General features: G+C 27.2%; 1 long non-coding RNA gene across 1 annotated transcript; it reads right to left on the bottom strand.

Annotated features, from left to right (window-relative positions):
* Positions 1–14211: 14211 nt before the first annotated feature.
* Positions 14212–18273, bottom strand: LOC126265648 (uncharacterized). The gene is made up of 3 exons (XR_007548145.1): positions 18227–18273; positions 14301–14334; positions 14212–14229 (listed from the first exon to the last, which is right to left on the bottom strand). It is a non-coding gene; the product is annotated as an uncharacterized LOC126265648 (long non-coding RNA).
* Positions 18274–21698: the final 3425 nt, after the last annotated feature.

Genomic DNA, 21698 nt, shown 5'->3' on the forward strand with positions numbered 1-21698 from the left:
CTGCTCCATTTTTATATAAAAGTTTTCAATAATTGTTGAACATTCTTACCGTGTTTAAAATTATACTCTATTGTCTTTAAGTTATTCACATATTCTGTTAAAAAATCGGGATCATTAATTTTTTTGTCATGTTTTCTTTTGAAGTACGTTTGTGTTTAATATAGATGTCTTCTTTTATTTTTTTAATTTGTTCACCCCTTTCGAGGAATAAAAGACATTCCAAAGATTTTCTATTATTTTGATCAATGTCATTTATTAAACACTCTTAAGATAATAACTAATAGATAAATAACATAGACATAATAAATTGATCGTTTACAAAAATATTATTAGCAAAATAATGCCAAATGTTAAAACCATTTTTATCCTTAGAACGTAAATTTGCCTAATAATAGATGAGAAGTTTTATAAATCGAAGAGATGTGTCGCCCAATCATTGTTTAAAGCATTAATATATCTTTGATCGCATAACGACAGAAATTTCGGTAGTACTTTAAAATGATTAAATTGTTGAAATCAAATCTCTAGGTCCATTTTCAATCAACACTGAAATTAACGAAGGGTATTTCTCATGATCATTTTCAAACAGATTCAATTCTTTAACAGCAGATTCCAAAATAGTTAATTTAGATATTCCTGTGTCGAAAAGTTCATTTATGTTAAACAATTCCTTTTGTAAAAGTATTTCCATTATTTTTTGACTTCCATTTCGTGCACAGAAATATATAAGAGAATAAATACTTTTCGTATTTGTTCTGGTCTAAATTTAAGGAAGTTGATACTTTGTTTTCAAAGTCTTTAGTTCTGATAAACTTAATAAATCTTATTTTATTTTTAAATATTAAAATAAGTAAATGATTTATATTTAAATAAAGTATTAAATATTAGATGATCAAAAGTTGCAAAAACAATTAACAATTCGATTATAATTCTTTCATTTCGTCAATGAGAACGTTAAGGGTAATAGAAGAAAAGGTGGTCTAGAATTGAATGCGTAATCTAAAGGGAATTTATTCCAGTTGTCTTCGAAAAATTTAATGTTTTTACTTTTCACTCCACTTAACAATTTACTAAATATTTTTTCTGAAATAGTGAAGTCTAAGTAAAATTTATTTACATGTAACTGTGATGAGTTATTTCGAAAATACTTCCTGTATATTTGGGAGTTACGATGTCCATATGATGATGCAATGTGCAAAACGGTTCGACCAAATTTGTCTTTTTCCTGTAAACATTCTTCGTCCCTTAAGTAAGCCTCTATGTGATTATTGTTCTTTAATAGTAATGCCGATTGTAATTTTAATTCTCTGCAAGTAATAACATCAAAGAAATGTCTCACTTTTAATAAATCCTCTTGTTCGTACAATTCCTTAAATATATGCTATATGATAAACTTTTTGTTTCTGTTAAGAATTTTGCACAGAGGAATTCTGCATAAGTTTTATGCACAAATCGAGGATTATCGTAGTTATCGAATCCTGTGATAATAAAATTTATTTTATTATTTCCTTCAAAGGCACATTTTACTTTGTTTAATGCAGATATGCGGATTTCAGGTATATATTTTAGGAACGTTGTGCCCAATAAAAATTTACATGCAAATTTGTGTAAATATATTTCATTTCCAAAAAAAAGATAAAGATGAATGTTTTTCTAAAAATTTTTCATATAAAAACAATATGTTGATGTTGTCTTTATTTTCAATAAAATCATCAATATTTGAAAAAATGTCGACAACATGTTTGATTTGCAATGGGATACCCATTAAAGATTCTTCCACGTTGTCTTCTAGTACTTGAATCAGTTCATCCAATTTCTTATCGTCTTCAATTTTATAGGACTCCTTGAAAAAGTTTCTTCTATCATCGCGAGATAAATTTTGTAAGGAAAAATGTAAACAGTCACAATTTTCTTCGAGTATTTGTAACTTGTGTGTTCATATTGATATTATAATTTACAAATTCAAGGATGAAATAAAATTAATAATGTTGCAATCCAATTTGGCTTCATCAAAACCGTCCAACAGTAACACGACCATTTGTTCATTTATATTGTGTTCTATCACACATTTAAGAAATTTTAATCTTTCTTCATTATTCTCACCATTTCCCAAATGTTTAGTTAAATATTTTATGTTTATTATTTTATCTTTGTTTTGATCAAGTTGATTCATTTCTTCATAAATAGAATCTAACTTGAAGTAAATTGGTAACTTTCCATTTTCCAAGAGTTTCATTTGAAATTCGTCCATTAAATAACTTTTTCTCATTCCTGCATCCCCAGAAACCACCTTTATCATTATATTTGGATCATTAATAATTGTTTCTTAATCTAAAATCATATCCTTTAAATATCTTCCCAAATGATTTCTTGAACCTTTTTCAGCATAATTAAAATATTTTCCATTAAATTTTAACAAACAACGTAATTTCTGTTAATATTCGTAAAATATTTCGGCAACATTTTTCATTCCTTCGTTGTTTAGATTTTTATTAAAACCTAAATGATGCCACATGTTTTGACCAAATTTATTTATTTTTTGAAGTTGTGCTCTGTGATTAATCATATATTTTATTAAATCTATTGAGTCATTTCTGGCATTAGTATTCTAAGAGAAAAATCAATGATTCGACATGTACCGTGTAAGAGCCAACTTAACCACTGTCAACCAACTGATGACTAATTTACCTATGCAGAGAGTCAACATGTCATCACCAATTACTCACACAAAAATTGAGATAAATATCTTAAAATGAGTTCGGAAATCCCATAATTTAGTCATATGGAAGAAACATTACACTACCAATGGTTGTATGTTCATAAAACCACATAAAACAAAGATTGCAATAACTTACAATGGCATCAGTCATAATAATCTCAACAATAAAGAAAGTTTTGACACCGAAGAGTCAAATGAAGTTCTGATGGAATATTTCATACATGAAAATGAACCTGACCAATCACAGGAAAGAAGTAATTCTTTACAATCAATAAAATAGGAACCTGATTCACCGTCTTCGACAAACGTATACGGGACCAGTCTGGAAATGATGATGATTGTGATCCGTTCAATACAATACAATTATATAAATTAACAATTAATTTCAATTATATTTTCTTTCCTTCGCATCATGATTGGAGCTGAGCTAATTACAAGTTCTTCAATTAGAAGGAGAGTAAAAACTAAAATCTTTTGTATTTTAATGGAGGATCAAGAAGCGAATAAATAAATAAATAAATAAAAACGATTAAATGAATTAAATAAATTTATAAATTATACAACAGGCAATAAATTTCAAATATTTATTGCATGTTGTATTTACAGTTATTCAATTATAATTATATTATTTGTTTATTTTATAATAGTGCAATAAAATACTTAAATATTAACTTTTATAAATAAACATAAACATAAAAATATACATAAATTATTTAAAACAATGTTAACTCAATATTTATTTATATCTTTTGAGATAACCATTTTGTACGCATTATTTACACACCTCAGTACATTTTAATGTTACAAAAAACAACTTTATTTTTTAATATCTGTAGAAAACACTAAAATAATTGAAATTTATCAAAAAATGCCTTAGAATAGACACGTTTAATTCGCAGTCATCATCACATCTTACACATCATTTGTTTGAACCACAGCAAGTGTGGTGTTGTTTTTTTAATATTATCTCATACCAAACTTTAATATAAAGTATAAATTATTTTGTTGATGTTTTTCATATCTTACATAGTACTTAAATTATCTAGCTAATTTCTATTTGTTAATTATTTCAACCAAATATGGTTGTAGTTAGTTTACCTAATAAGGTAAACTAACTACAAACTTAATATAAAATTGTCAATAATGTATTCTATAAACCTATTATTAATATTAATTAATAATAATTTTCAAAAAACTTTGTTTGAAAGAGAAAATCAAATTTCTATATTTCATTTTAAGCAATTTTGTATTTAACTATTAACAGATTAAGTTATATTTATTATCTGCTGAATTTACTCAAAGTTTACGAGATAATTTTATGACCTTATTTATTTAAACAAATTGTTGTATTTGTTATTATATAAATATTTGAAAATCTTATTATTGTTAAAACGTTGATTGTTAATTGGAAAAATAAACAAAAAGTTTTAAATGTGTTAATCAAAATTTCAATAAAAAACCTTAAAAATCAGTATTTAATTTAAAATTAAAGTTATCGACAATTTTTTTTTTTTGACGGACTTTCTGAAATAATTAGACAGTTTACCATAAAATTTTTAAGGAAAAACTTCGAACAGCATTGCATCAAATTTAAAAATAATTTTTCTTTATATTTTATTTTTTTATTTTACTCGATCAAAATATACTCTTTAAAACGCCGAAAAGTAGAATATTTGAAAAAATAAAAATTGTTGATTGCAGTTATGACAGGTTTTTAAAATATGGATGTGAGATTCATGCACTGACGGGATTGTTCGAAGTATCAACATTTAGAATATCACACTTGTAACATATTGGACAGATGATTGGTTTTGTAAGTATACAGTACGAAAAGAGTTTGATCCATCTGAATCCTGAAAGAGACATCATGAACAATAGAGACAGTAAGTCTCCCACTATGGGACAGACTTATACTGTCTCTGTCATGCATGATGTCATGTGACAACAGCATTAAATGCAATTTTAAAACACACAAAAGGACTTTTTTTAAAATGAGTTTTCTTCTCTTCTTCCTCTTTATGAGCACCTATAGGTTTCTCCAACATTTAAAGCCACCTCCAAACAAATACATAAAACAAATTAATGATTTTTCATTTCTGACCATCATGCCAGACGAAACAACAGTTTCTGCTGCTAGTTTTGTTGAAATATGATGATGAAATAATGGTAAGACAATTGAAAGTTTTTTGAGCAACCTAATTTACGAAAAGTGTAATGTAGAAACACTTGATGATCTGGTCCTTTATTCAAAATTTAACTAATAAACTGCATTGCATATGGCGGAGCAACGGTGATGAGCAACTAGTTAAATTTGATTATATCTAAAGCTGCTTCCACAAAAATATTCCTGGCTACCTAAATGACTAGAAGAACATTCAAGTACTAAATAATTTTGATAATATCATTAGATCAAATGTAACAAGTTATGAGCCACCAAAAAATAAATATAACAGTGTGTGCTACAGAAATTTTAGCATTATAATATTATAAATTGTGCAAAAGATTCCATTTGGAAGAGTACCTAGTAATAGCATCACTTTTTTTTTGGGAATATTTCGAAATATATTGCGGAAAATTTCCTGAGGATATACTCACTTCTGTTCTGTTACTCCCAACATTGAATAAGAAGCATTACGAACGAATGCTACCTCATTAAAATGTTGAATGGCAAACAGTCTTGAAGATACATTGAAGATCAGAAAATTATTATAAATTATGTTAACAATTCATATAACAATCAAAACACTTCTTAGAAATTCAATGGCTAAAGATTGTTTAACATCTCTTTCCATGCTACTGAAAAAAGTTCATCTGTAAATATATAACAAATAATTTTAATGACAGACATTTTAAATTTGTATAATAAATAATTATATCCAAGTTTATATAGAGTTTGGCCCATTTGAAAGCGGAACACTCCCATATAATTTGTAGTTTTGTCCGATTTTGACTTTTTTTCCAATTGTAAAGCATGAAAATATGTACTTATAGACAAAGTGTTTATAAAAAATTTACTAGTATGATTTTTTCAGTTTTCATGGCTAAAAATTTATCCTGTAAATTTTGGTTTTGCATATGTATATATTTTACGTGATATTTTGTTTATAAAAATATAATTTGATGCTTTACAATAGAAAATCGAACAAAATATACGAATTTTATGAAGATGTCCCAGTTTCAAATGGGTCACATTGTATGTTATGGTAAATAACTACTTAATTAAATCAAAAACATATTAAAATAATTAGTGAGTATTAATCAAGGATTAGAAAAAAACGCATATGTACTTAATTAAAATTATTTTTATTTATCGTTCAATAAATTAAATTAATAATAATAATAAAATATATATAAAAATAAACAATTATGATTATAATTATATAATATTATAAGATATTTACCTAAAGTTATTATAAAACATTATCTTTTTTGAATATAATAAATAAGTAAATGAATGATTACATATCCACACAGAAAAGCGACTTATTTACAAATTGTGGTAACTATTTTGCTCATAGTTTTCATGTTGTCTGCAAAATTAAATTTTTCAAAACTTTTTAATAATCAAATTATGGTATCCCTTCCTGTTTACAGTTAATTAGATTTAAAAAATCTTAAACAAAATTTATTTAAATAGTAAAGATGCAATTTAGGAATACCAATTTGAGTTTTATTAATAAGGAATTTTTGTCTGTCGAAAGTCATTATTCCTTTACTTCAGATTTATTAATTTCAAAAAAGATGTTTTTTGTATATTTATTTTCTTGTGGATGCATTATCTGTCCATAAAATTTTACATTTCAAACTATTAATTAAATTGTTAATGTTAACAGTAGAATATTGTCTAATTAACTTTAATTAAATAGTGACTAATTATTTGGCAAATTGATTATTTAAAGTAAACCTAAGTTAATACACACATAAGTACTTAAAATACATGTTATTGCTTACTTTTTCAATACTTACAATACAATATTTTACAATAAGTTTAAACGTAAATAATTTCATCCCGTATTGTCTTTTCGGTTAATATCAGCTCCTTGTTCAATGAAAAATTTAATTAAATACAGAGATTCATTATTAACTTTTAAGCTGGCTGTTATTAAGGGAGTTATACCGTTTTTATCCTCTTCATCGATTCGATTTTGTTCATTATTACCAAAGTGAGACATCAAAAGTAAAACAATTTGTTTCATAATGTCCTCCGTAACCGCATTATTTAAACTTAAATAATTCCAAATATTTCGTACTATGTTTTTTGTATGTATTTGCTCCGTTTTTCATAAAAAAATTGATTAGATATATTAAAGCATTTTCAATTGCAATCATAAGCGGTGTTTCTTCAATATAACTTTCTTCATCGATTCCGCTTATTTTACTATCGTTAAAAAACGACAATTCGGCCCCATTTTTTTTCCTCCGCTGATTAGATTTTCAATAAAGCCTAAATGATGTGTGTGTTTCTTCTGAATTTATTTAATTCATGAATATGTGATCCATGATTAAAAATTTCATTATATAGGCATATAAATAATAATTTATATTGTTATCATTAAAATGACACATTAACATTTCGATACCCTCCTCCATTTTTATGTTGATTAGGTTAATTAGGATAAATAATTCCTCATATTTTTCCCCAAATTATTTTTTATTTTGCATGTGTGCTTGTTGATCGGTTAAGAACTCCATTAAATATGTTGAATTATGTTCGGCGTTTTGAGTGGCAATCATTAACGGAGTATTTCCATCATCATCTACTTCTTCGATTCTATTTCTACTACTATCATTAAATGATGACATTAACATTTCGACTACCTTTTTCATTCCTTCGTTGTTTAGATTTTTATTGCTGCCTAAATAATGCCAAATATTTTGTCTTAATTTATTTATTTTGTGAATTTGCGCTCCGTGATCGATAAAATATTTTATTAAATCTATCGAGTCATTTCTGGCATTAATAGTAACAATCATTAACGGTGTATTTTCATCTTCATCTACCTCATCCATTCCAAATTTATTACCACCGCCAAAAGAGAACATTACTATTTCGGCAACTTGTATTACTCCCTGGTTGTTTAGATTTTTATTAAAACCTAAATAATGCCAAATATTTTGTCCGAATTTATTTATTTTGTGAGTTTGTGCTCCGTAATCGATGAAATATTTTATTAAATCTATTGACTCATTTCTGGCATTTAAAGAAGCAATCATTAACAGTGTATCTCCATCTTCATCTACCTCATTTATTCCATTAATATTACCATCCCCAAGAAAGGTCTTTAACATTTTGGCAACATTTTTCATTCCTTCGTTGTTTAAATTTTCATTAATACCTAAATAGTGCCAAATATTTTGTCCGACTTTATTTATTTTGTGAGTTTGTGCTCCGTAATCGATGAAATATTTTATTAAATCTATTGACTCATTTCTGGCATTTATAGTAGCAATCATTAACGGTGTGTCTCCATCTTCATCTACCTCATTTATTCCATTAATATTACCATCGCCAAAAGAGGTCTTTAATATTTTAGCAACATTTTTCATTCCTTCGTTGTTTAGATTTTTATTAAAACCTAAATAATGCCAAATATTTTGTCCGACTTTATTTATTTTGTGAGTTTGTGCTCCGTAATCGATGAAATATTTTATTAAATCTATTGACTCATTTCTGGCATTTATAGTAGCAATCATTAACGGTGTATCTCCATCTTCATCTACCTCATTTATTCCATTAATATTACCATCCCCAAAAGAGATCTTTAACATTTCGACAACATTTTTCATTCCTTCGTTGTTTAGATTTTTATTGGTGCCTAAATAATGCCAAATATTTTTTCCGTATTTATTTGTTTTGTGAATTTGTGCTCCGTGATCGATGAAATATTTTATTAAATCTATTGAGTCATTTCTGGCATTAATAGTAGCAATCATTAACGGTGTATTTCCAGATTCATTAATCTCATTTATTCCATTTATATTACTATTGTCAAAAGAGGACATAAACATTTCGGCAACATTTTTCATACCCTCGTTGTTTAAATTTTTATTAAAACCTAAATGATGCCATATGTTTTGACCAAATTTATTTATTTTTTGAAGTTGTGCTCCGTGATCAATCAAATATTTTATTAAATCTATTGACTCATTTCTGGCATTAACAGTAGCAATCATTAACGGTGTAATTTCATCTTCATCCACTTCATTTATTCCATTTATATTACTATCGCCAAAAGAGGACATAAACATTTCGGCAACATTTTTCATTCCTGTGTTGTTTAGATTCTCATTAAATCCTAAATAATGCCAAATATTTTTCCCGTATTTATTTGTTTTGCGAATTTGTGCTCCGTGATCGATGAAATATTTTATTAAATCGATTGAGTCATTTGTGGCATATCGAGTAGCAATCATTAACGGTGTAGTGCCATCTACATCTCCTTCGTCGATAATACTTATATTACTATCATTAGAATAGGACATTAATATTTCGGCAACTTTTTTCATTCTTTCGTTGTTTAGATTTCTATTAAAACTTAAAATATGCCAAATATTTAAACCGTTTTTATTTATTTTGTTAATATGTGCCCCATGATCGATTAAGAATTTTATTAAATTAGTCGATTTGTCATTTCTGAGGTAACGAATAGTATACATTAATGGGGTCATGTTATGTTCATCCTCTTCATTAATTTTTAAATTTTTTCCGTCGTCACCAAAACAGTATTTAATAACTGATGTGATTGTATTTAATTCTAATTTGTGAACATGTGATCTCCAAACCAAATATTGCCAAACATTCTGTTCATCTGAAAAATGGATATCTGCTCCATTTTCTATAAAAGTATTCAATAACTGTTGAACATTTTTACCCTGTTTAAAATTATACTCTAATGTCTTCAAGTTATTACAATCATCGTTAGTAATAGAATTATCAAAGTCATTTACGTATTCTAATAATAAAAAGTCGGGTTCAATAATTTTATTTGATCTATGTTTATATTTTTCTTTTGAAGTACATTTGTGTTTAATATAAATGTCTTCTTTTATTATTTTAATTTGTTTACTTCTTTCGAGGAATAAAAGGCATTCCAAAGGTTTTCTATTATTTTGATCAATGTCATTTATTAAATGTTTAACACTTTTAAGATATTTACTAATAGATGACATAATAAATTGTTCGTTTACAAATATATTATTAGCAAAATAATGCCAAATGTTGCAACCAATATTATCCTTAGAACGTAAATTTGCCTGATAGTCAATGAGGAGTTCTATAAATCGAAGGGATGATTCTGAATGTGCATATTTTATTGCCAACATTATAGGTGCCGCCCCATCTCTGTTTAAGGCGTTAATATAACTTTGATCGCATAACGACAAAAATTTCGGTAATACTGAAATGATTAAGTTCTTAAAATCGTAACCGATTTTTAGAGCCAACTTGTGAAGGATATTTTCTTCACCGTTTTCTTGACAAATATCTTTAGCTCCATTCTCAATCAACATTGAAATTAACGAAGGATATTTCTCATGATCATTTTCAAATGGACTCCATTCTTCAACAGCAGTTTCCAAAATAGTTAATTCAGATATTCCTGAGTTATAACGTTTATTTATGTTAAATAATCTCTTTTGCAAAAGTATTTCCACTATTTTTTGACTTCCATTTCGTGCACAGAAATTTATAAGAGAATACTTTTCGTATATCTTCTGCTCTAAATTTAGGTCAGTTGATACATTTTTTTCAAAGTCTTTCGTTCTTATAAGCTTATTAAATCTTATTTTTTTAAAAATATTAAAGTAAGTAAGTGATTTATATTTAAATAAAGTATTAAAAATTGTTAGATAATCAAAGGTCGCAGAAACAATTAGCAATTTAGTTCTAATTCTTTCATTTCGCCAAGGAAAACATTGAGGGTAATAGAAGAAAAGGTACTCAACAAAATCAAAGCTTCTAGAATTGAATGCGTAATCTAAAGGGAATTTATTCCAGTTGTCTTTGGATAATTTAATGTTTTTAAGTCGCACGGTAAATAACAATTGATCAAATATTTTTTCTGAAATAGTGAAGTCTAAGTAAAATTTATTTACATGTAACTGTGATGAGTTATTTCGAAAATACTTCCTGTATATTTGGGAATGGCGATGTCCATATGATGATGCAATGTGCAAAACGGTTCGACCAAATTTGTCTTTTTCCTGTAAACATTCTTCGTCCCTTAAATAAGCCTCTATGTGTTTATTGTTCTTTAATAATAATGCCGATTGTAATTTGAATTCTTTGCATGTAATAACATCAAAGAAATATCTAACTTTTAATAAATCCTCTTGTTCGTACAATTCCTTAATAATAAATGGTGATAAATCTTCTACTATCTCTGTTAAAAATTTTGCACAGAGGAATTCTGCATAAGTCTTATGCACAAATCGAGGATTATCGTAGCTATCGAATCCTGTGATAATAAAATTTATTTTATTATTTCCTTCAAAGTCAGATTTTACTTTGTTTAATTCAGATATGCGGATTTCAGGTATATATTTTAGTAACGTTGTGCCCAATAAAAGTTTACATGCAAATTTTTGTAAATATATTTCATTTCCAAAAAAAGATAAAGATGAATGTTTTTCTAAAAATTTTTCATACAAAAACAATATATTGATGTTGACTTTATTCTCAAGAAAATCATCAATATTTGAAAAAATGTCGACAACGTGTTTGATTTGCAAAGGGATACCCATTAAAGATTCTTCCACGTTGTCTTCTAGTACTTGAATCAGTTCATCCAATTTCTCATCGTCTTCAGTTTTATAAGACTCCTTGAAAAATTTTCTTCTGTCCTCGCGTGATAAATTTTGTGAAGAAAAATGTAAACAATCACAATTCTCTTCAAGTGTTTGTAACTTGTGTATTCTTGTTGATATTATAATTTGCAAATTCAATGATGAAAATAAATTAATGACGTTGCAATCCAATTTGGCTTCATCAAAACCATCCAACAGTAACACGACTTTCTGCTGATTTATATTGTGTTGTATCACACATTTGAGAAATTTTAATCTTTCTTCATCATTCTCACCATTTCCCAAATGTTTAGTTAAATAGTTTAAGTAAGTATCTTTGTTTTGATCAAGTTGATTCATTTCTTCATAAATAGAATCTAACTTCAAATAAATAGGCAACTTTCCATTTTCCAAGAGTTTCCTTTGAAATTCATCCATTAAATAACTTTTTCCCATTCCTGCATCTCCAGAAATCACCTTTATCATGATATTCGGATCATTAATCATTGTCTCTTCATCTAAAATCATTTCCTCTAAATGTTTTCCCAAATGATTTATTGAGTCTTTTTGAGCATAAATAAAATATTTCCCATTAAATTTCAATAAACAACAGTAATTTCTGTTAATATTCGAAATTTTTTCTTTGGTTACTTTTATTGACCATTTTGAATTAACAATGTTAATATTTGTGTATTCTGATTGCTGTTTAAGAAATTGATCAACATCTAATTTTGAATCGTCGTCGTGGATTACAAATAAAATATCAGGTGTTTCAAATATCGAATCGATGTATAAATTTGTTCTTAAACTTCGAGGTATATAAATATTATGTTTATTTATCGAGTTGTTGATCGTCAATGCGCCATTTAACAGTGCTAGCAAAATGTTTGGTGTTATAGATTTCATTGCCAAATCTTCATCCCCAATTAAAGCATTCAGTGTTCGATCTTCGTTACCAACTTTTATTTTTAATCCATTCAAAAAGTTAATTTTGGTTGCTTTGTCAACATTTTTGAATAATGACAACTTATTAAAGATTATGGCGTCTTTGGATATAACTGGGTGATTATCGTCAACTATCAAAACGAGGGATCTTCTGTTATTGGGAAAGTATTCCAAGAAAAAATCGATATTGTTTTTGTATTCGGTATAATTGACAATACTTAGGCATCTTCCAATCTGCCACAAGACAATTAAAAGATCTTCGTATGTAAAAGGCATCTGTTTGTGAGACAAATATTTTTTAATTAGACTATCTTGAAACAATGTATTGAGATCTTTTTGTGGAATTTCTTTATAATAATTATTAAAATCGCATTTATATTTTTTCAGTACACTCATAAAACATTGATTAATCAAACTTATAAATAATTCCTGATAATTGTTTTCGATAGTGATAAGTGTTGTATTTTTCAGAACGATTTTAAATAAATTTATTACGGTGTCGTTTAAAATGATCTTAGTGTTGTTATCAAAAATAAAAGCAGGTCTTAAAATACATTCGTTCAGAACTGAACGAATTTCATCTGCGGTAAATGGTTCAGTTCTTCCTACGACACTCTCAGAAAAATATGAATAAAGAACCTGAATCTGATTAACATTAACAACATTTTTTAAATCATTCAATAACATGTTCTTGCATTGAGAATAGGCAGCCTGTTTGGAGAATAAGTACAAGGTTTTGTAAAATTCCGGAGTCTCATCAACTCCATATACATGTTCGAGTTGGAACACTTCCCCATTTCCGGTACTAAACTTATTCTCCAAACGTTCTCCTTCCTCATTTATTACAATTCTTTTCATGTTTTCAGGAAGTCTAACATTTGAATTGGACAAAACTACAATGTTTAATTTCAGACCGTTTTGAAAGTGATTTTGATATTTTGGTACAAGTACATCGTTATAAGTTTTTTCGTATTTTTTGTATTCCAACGAAATGTTGCTTCGTTCTGCTTTATGTTTAAGTTGCACACAAGTTATAAAGCGATTATCTTCGTTGATAACGATGTCGTCCAAATCACCGTGGTCTTTCGCGTTGTAAACAATTTGGAAGTTTCGAATCGTTTAGTCTAATGCGCATCGAATTGCGAAATGAGTCAGGATTGATGTTTCGTATTGGTCTCCTAATTTGGCAGCTTTCTGAAATATTTATAGGTGTGTCACCCAAAAGGGTCATACCGAATTTTTGGGTGGGAGGAATCGCAAACATTTGTATGACGTCTTCAAAATAGTAATACTCACCGGATCGCCTCTTAATTGTATACTGTCAATCCCATTATTATTCATCTGAAAAATTAATTAATTTTATTATTAAGGTATATTATATTATTGTTTGTTAAAGGGGTAATAATTTTGTTCTGTCATTCTTTAGATCAATGCCGAGGCAAATCATTGAGTATATACTGATCAATATATGCAATATGTTTGTCTCAATTTTATTAATTCTTATTTAATTACTTCAAAATGTACACCAAACATATCAAACCTATGAAACCTCGTTTTATTTTGAATGTAAATGATTAAGTTAAAAATATGCGTAAGGCCGTAATAAAATAATGGACAAATAAATTTACCAAAGGTGAATCGGAATCCTGACAGCAATTCTTCTCGGAACCACGGTCTAAACCATCCATCTGAACTTGATTAGATGTTGGCAGTATGTTATCCTTATTGGGCGACGACGTTGGCTGCACAAGCACCGGATTGTAAACCTCGCAGATGTCGATCTAGATATAGTATGCAATATTTATTTAATTTAATTAATAAAGTCCAATTAAATAAAATTATAAAAACTTACCGAGCTATTTTCATCTGATATTTTTCATTCACACCTTAAACATTTTAAAAATATTTTAGTAATTTTGTTAACATTAAGACATTAATATGAGAAAAACATAATATAAAAATTGTTAAAAGTTTTTTAGTATTAATACGATATTTATCCATAGTGAGGATTAGTCACTAACTGCTCTAATCTTATCAGACGTTGTGTCTGGCAAAAATTCTCGGTGTGTCATTAAGCAGATAACTAAACTGAGTTATCTTGTATAATTTTTAATTGTGATAAAACATGACCGGATGTAAAAAATGGAGTAAGGAAAGAAGTTACTTCAACATACAAGCAATCACACATCCTACAAATTTGGTTTAGGGATTTCGTTTCTTAGCCGCTATTTACATATTAAAGTCATGTTTGTGCAATAATTATCATTTTTTAAAATGGAAATTGTACATATTATAGTATAATCAACAATAGAGATGATCATAATGAAAAACATTAGACAGTATATAGTAAGATTTGATACGATATCACCACTCCAAGAAAACATTTTTCCCAAAGGTAATAATAACCTGTTCTGTTATTGATAAAGTCACAAGATTTTAAACAGCCTGAAATCACCATGGGCACAACTAACAAACAATTGTTACAATATGAATATATAATGTAATAGAATAATATTTTTTTAATAGATACGAATGGGCGACTGAACTTTTGATACTTGATCAAAAAGCACAATTCATTTATATTTATCAATTGATAAAATATGAATAGACACAAATAGAATGTTGCTTCTATAAACATGATAAAAATGGATGCTATGTAATTTTAATTTTCAGTTCTATCAGTATTTTAAATAAAATATCAAATATTTTGAGTGGATATAATTAGAGGTGTAATAATGAATAATTGATTTAAATCTCCCAAAAACTATTAGTGTACTAATTTTCTAAATAAAAGTAAAATTTAAAGATTAAAAAATGTACACGGTGTTTTATTGAAAATAACCAAGCTATTGTAGTATTAAAATTGACAAATTTAAACGTAACTAACGAACGCCCTGTATAAAATATGGGAGTACAAATAATAGCTTTTTCATAATGGTCCTTGATTAGTAAATATGTACAAAATGAACTTCCCAGCATACAAACCAGTGGCTCCACAACTTTATAGTTACACAATCAATCTATCAAAATTTTTAGAATAAAATGAATAACTCAAAAACTGTTGGGTTTTGGTAAAGAACGTGGTATGCCCATTTTAATTACAATTACTCATAAAATTTAAAAACTCTAAAATATACATTCTAACCATCAATAACTATGTTAGTTTCAATGAGACACCCGGTATTTTTTTAGGATTGTAGTAGTATGGTAATTATGGTAAAGTTTAATTGATCAATTAACGTATAGTTATTAAAATAAATAGGTACAAAAATAATAATTAATCGATTGAAACCTCTCAAAATCTCTCCAATTTTCTAAATAAAAGTAAAAAATTTAAAATTATTCACGGTGTTTCACTGAAAATAACTAAGTTATTGTAATTTTAAAATTGACATAAAGGAACCCGAAAATCGTCAGAGACTAATTACTTCTCGAGAAGATTGAGATTTGGTTCAGATGTCACTTCAAGAGAGAATAAGAACAGCTCGCTAGTTATCGATGACTACGGAAGAAACATTTCCTGAAGATTTAAGTCTAATGTCGTGATATATATATATATATATATATATAGATTAGTCGGTGTTAATTAGTGAACCTGTTTTATTGCCAGTAAAAAGTTATAGCAAAATTCTTCTGAGGATTTAGAATGAACTATATTAATAGTTTATATATATATTTTAAGAAATATTTATTCTTTTTTAAAACTTTCTTTGCAGTGACATTTTACATATTATCTGTTTGGACCACAGCGAGTGTATGGTAATTTATATGGGATTATAGTGCATACGTTCCTAGATGACAAAATCAAAAACAAATATATAAGAAAACTTAATTTAATTGAGATTTTAACCATATTGATTAATTATTATCTTCAGGCTTAGGCAATGGCTTAAAGAATTTTCTAATTTTTTCTTGCTTGGCAGTTTTTAGAAACTATATCAATTGAGACTGATATACACGGATCAATTTTCATTTCGATCCATAATGATAACTCTACTTCCATTGTTTCTATTGCTGGGTTACGAACAACAAAACAACAAAACAAATAAAATTAATTCCCTTTTATATGTAGTTCTAATTATACAATTTGTTTGCGCATTCACGATGTTTAAACATTTATTAAACATCAAAATCATATTTTTTATAATATTTTAAAGGTTCCTTTACTGATTAATTAAAAAAAATTAAATAGTACCTGTTAAAAATGGATCTAACAGCGGATAAAATAAATTACTTTTAATGTAATCAACTTATTCTTAGAATTTGTTTAAAAGTAACTAATTATTGGATTGGTTGCGCATTCGCCATTTTTAACAACAGTTGTAAAAATGGTGGATGCAAAACAAAAAACTTAATTAAAATATTCAAATGAATTAGGATAAGATATTTGAAAACGTAAAATTAATTTTCTTTTGGATATAAAAGAGCCACATTATGCACACATTCAACCAAAAGAAGTGAAAAAACAGAAGTACATGGATCACAAAAGATACAATATTATTGTATTGTGTTGTTATAGAAAATAAGGACAAGAAACATACCTCCTCCCTCTAAGCAATTGATATTGATAAGAAAGTGATTATATTAAATTAATTGATTATTTTGAAAACATTAAGACATGGAGGTTTAGTAAACCTAAAACGGAAGTGCACCATCATCCCACGCAAAGATTTTGCTCTTATGAAAAGTCAAAATACAAAATCTTTAAAGTTTTTTATTTTTATAAAAAAGATAAGCTGTGAGGAAGTACCAAGATAAAATTAAATCATTAAAATATATTTGTTACCAAAGGTTTCAATAGACAGTCCAGAATTAATTGGACATTTTTCGATAAGCCATAGTTAGGAGTAGTATTACCAATTGCTTTAAATAAAATAACTCTCCAACAGCACATTAAGACATCATTTGATAATCTGATAAGTATCTTAGTGCATTAAGAATTGGATCGAATTAAAAGTTATGTTGATGTGGAATATCTGAAGGGACGTAAATCCTTTTATGTCAACGAATTCCAAATATGTATTTACTCATGCAAATACCAATTATTATTGTCAAATATTGTTAAATTCACTGATTATTTCTACCGATGTTGTTAACCCACTTTCATCCACCGGATATTCCCTTAGTAGAACCAAAGAAGAAAGTCTGTATTATTAAATCGGCAGATATATTAAACTATTATTAGTGTTAATGAAATTTGGAAAGATCCTTACAATTTACACCGGATTTTCCTTAACAATATTTATAATTGTGTTCAGGAGGATAACATATATATTGAATCTTTAATAATACTTTAATATTAGTTGTTTAATATCAGTATTTTTTTTTCTTAAACCATAAATTGACTTTGTATCTGGTAAATATTATCAGATTGCTTTTTGTAAACATATAAAAAACAATCGTGTCTTTGTTATACTGACAACGCAACTAAGTATATTTTATTATATATCAGGATTTGGAACCAAATTTTGTCAAACAAGAACAAGATTGTTTAAAGTTATTTTTGATTGTGTTAAAAAACAACCATATATAAATGGAGCAAAGGAAAATGTTACATCGGTGCACAAGCAGGCACACAATCAAAAAATTTGATGTGTTGTCATCGTTTCTTTCCCCGATAGTAGAAACTTCCTTATTGACTTAGTGGGGTATCTTTTAACTATTAACGTGTTTGTGAAATAATTATTATAAATGAGGCTGCCTTTTAGATAGATTTTTTAAGGGAAATATACAGACATATAAAAAACAATGATGATGATCATAATGGAACAACAAAACCTGTTATCTTTATAGTCACAAAATTTTAACAAACCCAATAGTACCGTATATAAAACTAACAAGAAATTGTTACATTGTGAATATAAAATGTAAGAATGGGAGACTGAATTTCTGTTACTGAAAATCAGAATATATAATTTATTTTTATTTAGTAATTGATAAGATATGACAAAAAAAATGTTTGTTGATTCTTAAATATAACAAATAATGCATGCTAAAGATAAAAATGGAGTATGTTTTTCCACTTCTTCTTATCTTTTCTTACTTACCTGTACCAGTACAGTTCTATTTTAGATGTGTTGCTTTAGATATTTAATTTAAAACTGTATTTTTGGGACTACAATAAATATGGAAACTTGATTTATTTTGTGAAAATTAGACACAATTATTTAATTTAATATGTCGTCGCAGATTCACAAGCACCCAACATTGTTTGGTATGTTCTTGACATGAAACCGATCAGTTTGTATATTATTTACTGGTGTATTTGAACCATTTCTTTGTATGTTCTTTATTTTAATATGGGTTCTTATGTGACCATCCAAAACACCCCACAGGTGCTCTATATGTTTCAGATCAGGTGACTGTGAAGGATATTTGAGTGCCGATACGTCTTGATTTCGCGACCTTGAATGTATGCTCTGGATCAGGGGTTGGCAACCTATGACCTGTGGGTCACCGAGTGACCCATTTGGTAATTTCAAGTGACCCACTTTAGTTCCGAAAATAAAGTATAAGATATACAAAACATTTTTTTCTTTATCCCAAAAAATTTTTGTCGCAAAGTTATGAACGTACCAAATTTGAATCCAGTATGACATATAAAAATATCAGTTAAAGTATTTTGAATATCTAAGAATTGACAATTTTATTTTAGAAATGATTGATTTTAAAAGTTTAACATTATGGATGGATAAATTCAAGAAATTGCGGAACGATTTGAAAAATACAGAAGATAATCATTTTCTCATGATATCAGCATGTTGGGCATCATTAAAAAAATTGGCTTTGCCATTTTGTCCACATTTGAGTCCACTTATAAATGAGTATTTCCACAAATGGAATTTATTTTAAGCAAAAACAGGAGCAGGTTATCCATTGCAAATTCAGATGTTTACGTTATACGTAAAACGACTAATTATAAACCAGACTTGAGTAAATTAACGTCATAAATTCAACATCCGGGGAGCCATTGTCATCGTAGAAAAAGTTTATTCAACTGTGTTTGTAATTATTTTCTTAATAAAATATATCTTATTATTTAATAAAATGCTTTTTTAATACGAAAATATCTCTGACACAAACGTCTCTTTAATACTCGCATTTTGGTTGATTTTGACCTCTATTTAAAATAGTCCTGTCTAGTAATGATTTAGTTATTCGAGTCCTACATGTTTTTGAAGCAAATTTGACGTCACCATTTGACATTTTTAAAAACGTATAAAGATTGTTCTTTATATTCTAAGTTGAATTTAACAAAAATTAATAAAATAATTACTGCTTATGTGTACAATCAAAAACAACCAGAATGTATTTAAAAACGTATTAATTTTTTGTTTAATTTTAAAATAATGTTGATAATAAAATAGACATAAAAATTGTATATAGTTTAAATTTATTATTATAACTATTTATTTATATTTATTGTAGATGTTTAAATGTATTAAAAAATTAAAACATTTAGTGCTAAACAACTCTTAGTTTCTTTTCTTCAACCCCACTATAAAAATTTCTAATTTTGAACCATATATTTTTATAGTTGGCTATGTATTCGTTAGCTATAAATTATATTTAATTAAATAATAAAAATTTTAAATTAATATAAACTTCAGACGTCGATGTCCTTCAAAATATTAAGTTTTTCGGCGGGTTCAGAACTTTTCTGCATAATATTAATGGAAAATGTGTAGAAATAATTTAGTAATTACATTAATTTTTCTTTAAAAATGTTAATAATTAGTAGGTATTAAATAAGGATGGGAAGACAAATACATGTGTAACTAATTAAAACTATATATATTTATTGTTCAACATAAACATAAACATTTTTTGTTACAATTATTCTGTAAGATATTAACTTAAAGTTATTATAAAATTTTATCTTTTTTGAATACAATAAATGACAAAATGGAAGTTTTACCAGCGCTGACCTGAAATGGGTTGCAAGATACCAGCCACCGTCGTTTTTAGGCGGTTGATAAAATAAACTCCTCATTCCACCACTCTGCTTCCGTTTCTGCATGAAAATAGACTTCTTTATTGTCATATAACTAATTGTCAATTGCGCACCTCGAAAAGTTCTTCATGGCCCTAAACAACAGATATTGGCTTTTAATCAGAAGAAGATATTGTATTCTAAGAGGGAAATCAATGATTCGACATGTACTGTGTAATAGCCAACTTAACCACTGTCAACCAACTGATGACTAATTTACCTACACAGAGAGTCAACATGTCATCACCAATTACTCACACAAAAATTGAGATAAAAGTCTTAAAAGGAAAAGTTCGTCATATGGAAGAAACATTACACTACCAATGGTTGTATGTTCATAAAACCACATAAAACAAAGATTGCAATAACTTACAATGGCATGGGTCATAATAATTTCAACAATAAAGAAAGTTTTGACACCGAAGAGTCAAATGAAGTTCAGATGGAATATTTCATACATGAAAATGAACCAGACAAATCAAAGGAAAGAAGTAATTCTTTACAATCAATAAAATAGGAACCTGATTCACCGTCTTCGACAAACATATACGGAAACAGTCTGGAAATGATGATGATTGTGATCCGTTCAATACAATACAATTATATAAATTAACAATTAATTTCATTTATATTTTCTTTCCTTCGCATCATGATTGAAGCTGAGCTAATTACAAGTTCTTCAATTAGAAGTGGAGTAAAAACTAAAATCTTTTGTATTTTAATGGAGGATCAAGAAGCGAATAAATAAATAAATGAATAAAAACATTTAAATGAGTTAAATAAATTTATTTCAAATATTTACTGCAAGTTGGATATACAGATATTCAGTTATAATTATATATATATATTTTTTTTATAATAGTGCAATAAAATACTTAAAAATTAACATTTATAAATAAACATAATCATAAAAATATACATAAATTATTTAAAACAATGTTAATTCCATCAATTTTAAAAATCTACAAAAAGATATTTTAAACAATTTGGAAAATAAACTTTCACCGGAAGTGGCATCAACTTCGTTATTTTCAATGGAATATCTATTTTTTTTTGTAATACTTATACCATTTCCTACATCTAAATTCAATAGTTTTTGAGTTATTAACTTTGTTCTAAACATTTTGGCTTAACTAAAACTAATTTGAACACCTAACTTTTATACACGTTGTTCGTTATTTACTTTTTAATTTTGTATCAGTATAACGTCCACATAGTTTTTTATAATTTTGCGAAATAGTAGTAACCATAAATATC

The sequence above is a fragment of the Aethina tumida genome, chromosome 5 (assembly GCF_024364675.1).
Source record: "Aethina tumida isolate Nest 87 chromosome 5, icAetTumi1.1, whole genome shotgun sequence".
Classification (NCBI taxonomy): Eukaryota; Metazoa; Arthropoda; class Insecta; order Coleoptera; family Nitidulidae; genus Aethina; species Aethina tumida.